This window comes from Alosa alosa, chromosome 5 (genome assembly GCF_017589495.1).
Source record: "Alosa alosa isolate M-15738 ecotype Scorff River chromosome 5, AALO_Geno_1.1, whole genome shotgun sequence".
NCBI lineage: Eukaryota > Metazoa > Chordata > Actinopteri > Clupeiformes > Clupeidae > Alosa > Alosa alosa.
In genome coordinates this window covers 26554095-26563375 of record NC_063193.1, presented here as the reverse complement: position 1 = coordinate 26563375, position 9281 = coordinate 26554095, and positions in this window count along the sequence as shown.

Sequence of the window (9281 nt, the reverse complement as noted above, 5' to 3'; positions counted from 1 at the left end):
GCCAAATTACACCAATGTCCTTGTGCTCAATTTCCTACTGTGTGCTCACAATCAGATACCAAGTCCCTGTACCAAGTTTGAACTTCATACATCAAAGCGTTGCTGAGATACAAGCTCACTTCCTGTATTGCAGCGCCCCCTGTAGAGGCCAAATTACGCCAATTTCCTAGTGCATCCCCACAATCAGGTACCAAGTCCCTATACCAAGTTTGGACTTCGTACATCAAAGCGTTGCTGAGATACAAGCTCACTTCCTGTTAGGCGGCATCGTCGCCATGTGTGATTGACTGTCACGGGCAAACAAACTTGAAAAATAAAAATCTGACAAGTATCAAGAAAGCGGCTCGGTCTGAAGATCATCTCCGCCAAGTTCTGTGAAAATCGGATGAAATTTGTAACCGCTGAAACTTTTCGTAGAGTTTGGACTAAATCCAATATGGCGGAGGTCCAATATGGCGGAAAGTGACGGGATAGGGGTAGATGAACTCGGGATGGTCCAAGGATTCAGACGCTACCTCGATTGTGAAAATCAGACAAAAGAGTCAAGGATCACGCCGCGATGAACGCATGTCCAGCATTGAACTGGTGGTGGCGCTTAGAGCGTTCAATGTATATGCATAAAAAATTGCTGTGACATTGTCCTGACTAATGGTATCAAGTTTTGTTATGTTAACTGAAAGCCGCCACGGAGATGTTAGTCCACTTCCTGTTTACGGCTTCGTTGTCGTGATTTGATTGGCTGTCACGGGCAAACCAATTTGAAATTGAAAAATCTGGCAAGTATCTTTTTTATGCTCGGGCAGAAGATCATTTCCGCCAAGTTCCGCGGAAAATCGGATGAAATTTCTGACCGCTGAAACTTTTCGTAGAGTTTGGACTAAATCCAATATGACGGAGGTCCAATATGGCGGAAAGTGACGTAATAGGGGTCATTGAACTTAGGTCGGTCCAGGGATTCCAACGGTGCCTGATGTGAAAATCGGACGCACCGTTCAATGGTCACATGCGTGAATGCAATCCAGGTTCGACCCATTGGTGGCGCTAGAGTGTTGGGCATAGAGTTCTGGAAATTGGTGAGAGTGATCATGGGACAGTGCTGAATCAGTGTGCCAAATTTCATAACTCTAGACCCAGCGGTTCAATTTTCGGCCAGATTTTGACCTGTTGGTGGCACTAGATGGCTGGGTTGAGAGGTCCGTAAATGAGTGTGAGTGGTCACTGGAGTGTCCCGAAACTTTCTGCCAAAAATCTGCACTTTTTAGCCAGGCGTTCTATGGGCTGCCATAGACTCCAATGGCGGAAGTGTAATAATAATAGGAAAAGCTAGTAACTCAATGGGTGCCTTCGCAGCTTCGCTGCTTAGCCCCCAATTATGGCTGTTATTCCATAATGCTAAGGTTGAAACAGGAGGTCTTTGTTTTTGAAAGGTTTGTTGCTTCGAGGCTTAGCCACTAATGTTTTTTTCATGATCGATGGTGACCTTTCTCTGAGATGCTCAATTTTCGGCCGTCGATTTATCCAAAGTGATGGCACCACTGCTGCAGTGTGGTGAGGGAGGGTAATGGTGGATGGATGGGTTAAAGAAAAAATATATATTCTTGGGTTCAGGTGGTTGCATGACTCCCAAATCGACCTTAAACTTAAAGGTAGGGTATGGGATTCTCTTTTTTGGCCATTTTTGCAAAATTACTTGAAATCCTATTCCTAACCCACTTACAGCCACTGAGTTTGAAGCACTGAAATGGAAATTAAACAAGTCAATCATCTGTGGAACAGGCAGGGCTAGAAAAACTCCATCCAGTTATTTCACCTAGAATCATTGGACAGTGAGTTTGTCAATCAAACGGTTGTACTATACCACCCTCCCCCTTGCGCGCGTGACCCCTTCGTACTTGTGACCCAGTCAGAGCAAGTGCCAAGTGCAAGTTGCTTCCGTTTGACGTTATCGTGCGGTACAGGAGCTAGCTGATAACTGGAAGATAAAGGCAGACAAGACGCCACCACCACCACCACCACCAGCAAATGTAAAAAGGAAATCTACATTTGAGAGAGCAATTGTGAACAAAACGGCTGAAAGAAAACGCCGTTTTCGGAAAAACAAGAGTCATCCTAGGCGCTGCTTTTCAATGTTGGCGACAACTGAAGGACCAGGAAGGTCTACAAACAGATGCGGCTGTGGCATTTTTTCTGCTGGACAGGTGAGAAGCCAATGAACTATTAACCCGTGCGGACATGTTATGGAGTATTTTTGTTATTTACACGACAGTAAAACCACAAAGCTAACGGGTCTTTATGGACTCTTGCCGTCAGCATATTAGCAGCTAAATGTGGCTAACACAAACAATTGCAGTGTTGTGGTCCTGCCGATTGGCTTGAAAACTTTTAGAGTCAACGTCTCTTAAGTATAAGTACATATAGTCTTTTGATCCCGTGAGGGAAATTTGGTCTCTGCATTTATCCCAATCTAGTAACTACATCCCTTTTGGAGGTGAATAAAGAACGTAGAACTAGCTAGCTAACTAACCTGCTAGTTACCTGCTAGTAACCTGCTAGTATCTATATGCAAAAAATGATCAAAAAGGACCTATAAACAAAATTAAGCTCTCTAGCTCTCAATCTGGTCCAGTACAAAAGAACAACCGAAAGGAAAAAAAAATCACCTCTGTTCTCTGCAGGTGTATGAAAAAAGAAAAAAAAATATTTAGCAACTTGTGCTTCAATAACCTAAAGCCTTGATATTAACTAGCCTTACAAAAATCAATCCAAGATGGCATACCCAAAAGCAGTAGCCTACAAATTTAGCAGGATAAAACTAACAGCACAACACAGTGATAAAGTATAAATCTCGGTGGCATAAAATGTTAGCGGTGATACTAAAAAGAGAGAAATACACACAAATAATAAATACACCACACATCAAGCTCATACAAGTAACCTTACATCAAAATATGCTTGAACACGGGGGCAGCCGTGGCCTGGGTAGGGCTTTGGGCTTGAAAGAAGGGGCCACATCCACGGCTGAAGTGCCCTTGAGCAAGGCACCTAGAGCATCACTGTAGCAAGGCAGCTCACTGCTTCGGGTTAATGTGTGCTTCACCTCACTGTGTGTTCACTGTGTGCTCTGTGTGTTTCACTAATTCACAGATGGGATAAATGCAGAGACCAAATTCCTTGTATACGCAAGTATACTTGGCCTATAAACCTGATTTACATTTACAACATGGAGCAACGAGACATTCAAGACACTTACAACTTCATACAGGTCATTGCATTGTCGGGTGTTCTCACCAGGATACAGATTTTAGGATATAGTCTCAAAACTAAATAAAGCCATGTGGCTTTAGACACATTAATAAAACATCTTTTAGTTTCCTAGCACACCTTAACCCTTAAAGGTGTAGGTTTTTGAACATTCTAAGTTCCGCAACAATTGAAGGTTCTAAAATTCTATGTTGAATTCAATGAACCCAGATATTCTTTAGAATGTTCATTTCTCAACATTCCCGTCACACCGGTGTGACGGTACTCCTTTAAGGGTTAAATGTCATTCAACTTTTACTTTCATAACGAACGAAACAGTATTGCATTGAACAAGAACAAATCTACAAGCACGCATTTCAGGACGGCAAGGCTAGTTCACATGCCATCTAAATCAACAGGCAAACAAACTCAATCTCTCAAAATGTAAACTATTTATATACTAGTAAACATGTGTTATAGGCCTGTGTTGTTATTTTAACAATTATGCAATTTAAACATTATTGGCAACGATTATTCTCTCTTTCATTCATGTCAGCAGCCTTGCCTCATTTACCACGTTCCCGCTCCTCTGAATCTACCCAGAAATCACTACAAAAACCCATTGGGGAACTACATCATGACGTCACTGTAGTTTTCCGGCAGTTAAAGGGAAACTTGGCAGGATTTCCCCCTCTGCTGGAGAAATTGTGCACTATGCTATTTCAAACTGTGGGAAAAGGTAACGATAAAGCACATGGATTTGTTTACAAGCTAGCGAACGGTTAGCAGAAGTTTGGCAGAACTATGTGGATGTTACAAGGTAAGAAACACGATTTAAAACGAGTTTCTTGTTTCTCACTTCTTTCCGGACCGGTAAGTCTCAATGTTGCAAGGTTGGTTTTTCCGCCTGGGGACGCTAGGCGCAGCGGGGAAAGTCACCATTTTCACCGGAACAGGTCATTTAACCATCCGAATGATTTCTAAACGGGTTTATTACGTTGAAATAGTTGCCAAGTTCCCCTTTAAAGGAGACATGCATGAACTTGCAAATTAAATGAAATGACATAAACTCTAAACATGACCCGGTTACAAATGCTAAAAATATATATGTGACTTTTAAGAAGCGCTATGCAACATGCTCCTACAGAAGACACTTTGCTAACATACTGGCCTTAGTGTGCCTTAGTGGCTGTCTCCTCTCTGACAAAAGTGATTTACGCATATAATTTCTTCTCTTTCAATCCGTGTGTGTGTGTGTGTGTGTGTGTGTGGTATATCTGGTATATGGTAGACTGCTTTTGCTGATAGAATATAATACGGATGTCACTCCTGATATCCTCCGTCTCTGGGATCCCCTCAATTTCTCAATCTCAGAATCTGCCTCAAGATGAGCGGTCAGTGTTGGGGGCAGGCAAAAACATTTCAGCTGGTCATTCATAGACCCACTTACAACAGGACGGGTCTGTAATTCTGTGAGAGAGCATAGAAGTTTTTTGTCAGACAGTGTGTGTGCGTGTGTGCCTGCGTGTGCCTGCGTGTGCGCGTGTGTGCATGTGTGTGTGTGTGTATGTGTGTGTGCATGCATGCATGGGTGGGGGTGTGTGCATGTATGTGTGTGAGTGGATGTGCATGTGTTTGCTGTGTGGTTTTACCGCGGACCTCTTATGTAATTGTTTTCAATTCTGCTATAATAAGAAAAATGTCAATAAACATGACCTTGACTTGGACCGGTCCTAAGGGCAGAACTTAATAAACCTCAGTGTGTATTGCAGTGTGTGGGAGTGAGTGAGTTAGTGTTTGTGTGTTTGTGTGTGTGTGTGTGTGTGTGTGTGTTGTACCACTGACAACACAGCTGCATTTCATAGCACTTTATGAAGCTTTGAGTTTATGTTTCATATACTTTGTTTAAGATTTCATTTCATTTTTCCTTTGGAAATATCACAGTGTGCAGTGGTCTCCCAGACCCTAGACCTGAAGGATTTTCTCTGTACTTGGTTGCTTAGTAACAAGGACGCTGGCCAGATGTGACTCTATTTGGTATATTTTGCTTTGATTTATTTTCACTATTTTCATAATTTAATGTAAATATTTTTGTGTTTTAATATAGGTCATATTTTAGCTTAGATTACTCATTCTTAGTTACTGTTGTTTTTGTTGCTTTTTTCTGAGGCAGTGATGTTATCAGAGCATTTTTGCCTACTGGAACAGCATTAAAGAGTTACACCAAAGTCCTTTTTGGCAAGTTCCTCCACTCTGCGGCCATATAGATTTTTTTGGGCACTTATCGGGCATCTATTTCGGGCCGAACTGGCTGCGCATGTGCAAGGCTTCACAACACCAAATTCGTTCCAGCTGCGAGATCACAATACATGATTGGCACTATGTATTCACAACACACAACATGATTGGCACAATGTATTCACATGTCGGCTTTTGGCGGCGGAAGAGGCGGGATATGTGTAGACAACGCCGTTACAAACTCACCCTATGCATTTCTATGGAGACATTTTTGAGTGCTGTCTCCTCATTAGAAAGTCTCAGGTTACACCGCAGAGTGGCCTACTGGTGGATGTTTTTGCTGAATAGGTCTAGCATCAACACCAGAACTTAAATAGAGTGGCGTAAAGGAAACAGGAATTCTGTGGGAACGAAATCTGGATGGTATACCAGGCAACGGGGATAACCCACTGGAGACGCTAAATGCACCGAGGCTCTGGCCACCACAAAAAATGAAAAACTGTTTATTATATTTTTTGATTAATCATTTTTATTTTTATTTACATTTTTTTGGCTTATTTTTGTTTTCAATTATTATTACTTTGTCTTTGTAATACTGTTTATATTTGTGATTGTCGTCAATGATTTATCTGATGTCATGCACAGAATGTGAATAAACAAATTTGAACTTGAACTGATATTTACTGACAGAACAGATTATTTGTATCTTTCTATATCTATCTCTCCCTTTCCCTCCCTCTTTTTCTTTTTCTTCATCTCTCTCTCTCTCTCTTTCTCTCTCTCTCTCTCTCTCCAGTCTGTTTGTATGTCAGACAAGCTGTGTAAAGGAGGTGAGACAGCGGAACTATGGAGAAGGATGGCCTTGTTTCCAGAGCGCTTTGCCGCCGTCACATGGAAGAACTAGATCAGTTTATCTTAGGTATTTTTATTCTCTATTTTTCTCTCCCCTTTCTCCACGGCCCTGGTGCTCCAGAATGCCAGACCCAGTCGGAGGGAATCATGTGAACACTGTGGCTGGCAGAGGCGCGCCGCTCCTACAATGGGCTCTTCTTTTAATGCGCTTTAATGGTGTCACAAAAATAAGTCCGAGAGGCTCGACTGAAGCCACGAGTGCAGGGAGAGGCGTGGCAGGGGGCTGCTCGGGGTGTACCACTGCCCCCGTCCAGTGCCAATGTGACCCTGCTAGAGAGAGGCAAGCAAATCCTATTTTTGTGCAGGATTGATTTTCTCCTTTCTTTCCCCACTTTTTTGGAAAAATGTTTCCCTTTTCTTTATTTTGCTCTGGTTTCTGGACTTTTTTCTCTTCTCATCTTTTCCATATGGGCCGATGCTCTTGTTCGGCCTTGCAAGTGTTGTGGATCCCCTTAGTCACAGAGGTGGGAAACAAATATAGAAACGTCCTACACAGTCCTATGCCAAGTACCATGAAGCAAAATCTCCGATAGCAGAACAAAAATATTGGCAGAGCATCTCATTGAACAACAGGAGCATGATATGTCAGAGCAACTCCCATGCGCACTCGATTGTTATACGCCTTCATATTGCAAGAGTTGCAGTTAACTTGGTCTGACTGCTGCTCTTCAAGGCAGTAAGCCTCATTTGTTCAAATGCCACACAAAAGACAGGCATTTTATTCTCTCAACTGAGCAGTCATCAAAACCGAGTTTGCCACACACGCATGGTTTTAAACCCGGGGGACGTAAATCTCACAGCTGTCACTCACGCTGACGTCTCGAATCGGTGGACTGTCTAGCGGCGGCTCGCAGGCAATCGGAGTGATCACTCTCTATCTCCATCTGCGCCCCCTCCCCCCTCCTCTCCATGCTGATCAATATACACCAAGATCAGCATTCAGGCCCCAGCGCCTGCTTTTAATCTGATTTATGGGGCATTGCATGAACCCTGGGGCTGCAGCCCTGCCGGCTGGAGATGCAGCAGTGTCAAGGATGTGGAACACCGACACAGGCCCAGCAAGGGAGGTGGGGGTGTGGTTGGGGCCCCTTGGGGGTTTGCTCTCCGCAGGTGTTTTGGTGTCTAATGGACACATCGATAAAAAGTGGGGAAGGAGGGGGCGTAATGACTGTATTGGCAGGAGGGATTTCTCATGGACCGTTTTTTCATCGAGGAGGATTAACTAGGCTAGCCAGTTTACACTGATGGAAAACACATGTGGTCACACAAACACACACATTCAGCATTCAGGTATGCGGTCTCTCGCGATTTTCTTTGACTTCTCCTGTGTCAGTCTTGCATAACGGACATTATGTAGATGAGCTCGTGTCTGAACGAAGCGAAGAACATGCGGAGATTCTGCTCATGTGCGTCAATGTTGTTCACACATAATGTCCGCATGTTAGCATCATATCTGAATCACCCGAAAGGGTAGGACCTCCGTTTGACAAAGATCCGCCCTATACTGCCGAGGTTGCATCTGAAAGCAGCTACAGTACATGTATACGCATGCACACACACACACACACACACAGAAATGTAATGCTTATAGGCACACTCTAGGCATACACATGTAGGCCTATACATAGCAATAGAGAGAGAGACAGAGATGGAGTGAGAGAGAGGTTGATAGAGAGAGGGAGAGAGATAGAGAGAGTGAGATTGATAAAGACAGCATTCCCCATGCTGAAACCTCATTAGTCTCGTCAGCTAATTAAAATCCTCTTAATGCCTCTCCTGTGGGCTGGCGTTTCACTTCACAAAGGGGTCTCAGCAGTAGCACGCCTGCCGCCCTATGAGTTTCCCACATTAATTACCCCCACCCATTAACAGCCCAATCACTAGCATCGATCTCCTCCTCTCCTCCAACCTCCTCCATCTCCAGCCTCCAACCTCCAGCACCCCCCACACACACACACACACACACACAAACACACAAACACACACACTCATATTTACATACATACAAACACAAATAAAAATCCTAGCACTTGGTAATTATGTGTCAAGATAAACGTGAGATGAGATTGAATAACGTTGTTGCAGTCTTGCCCTTGATTTTAATAATCCGCTAAGTAAATTAATATGATGTTAATTCAAACTAATTAGTTCCTCAAGTATCTTGTAGTAATCACTTTAAGTGTCTTCTGGTGTCTTTTACAGATATTGTATGTTTTTATGTGTTAGGCATTAGTCATTAAGGCATTCTGTTGACATGAATGTCTACTTTTGACATGTACGTTTGAAACTAATCCTATGACCTTGACTGTACAGATGTAATATAAAAAGGTTTGTGTACGCGTCAACTACAAGGTCACTCTCTTTGTGGCTTCAGTAGCTATGGTGTAGCATCTTTGCTCCATGCTGATTGGATGCAAGTTGTAAAGCCGAAAGGTTCGCCCATGACTCAGTGTCATTTCCCTCACTCAGTGTCAACACCAGCCCACTGTTTGAGGAGAGGTTCCCGTGTCTGCTGTTTTTTTTTTTTTAAGTAGGCCTAGTAAGTGGTTTTCCTGAACACTGATGACTACCAACTCCGTGTGGGGATCTGAAAAGCTGCCACAAACAGAGGCTGACCGACCGCCAGCGTTACGTGTTAACGGTACGTGGGCGAGGGAGAAAGAGGAGAGGAGAGTGGAACGAGGAACGGAAAGAGAGAAAAGCGAAACAGAGAACAGATAGGAGAACAGAACGGAACAGTACGCCGTGTTATTTTTGTACAGTGATGGGGCGCTGGAGTGGTGTGCGCACACACACACACACACACACACACACACACACACACACACACACTTCTCCTCCCACGCGGGCTTGCCCCTGTGCTTTTGTGATCTGTTGTGTTTGCGCCGCGT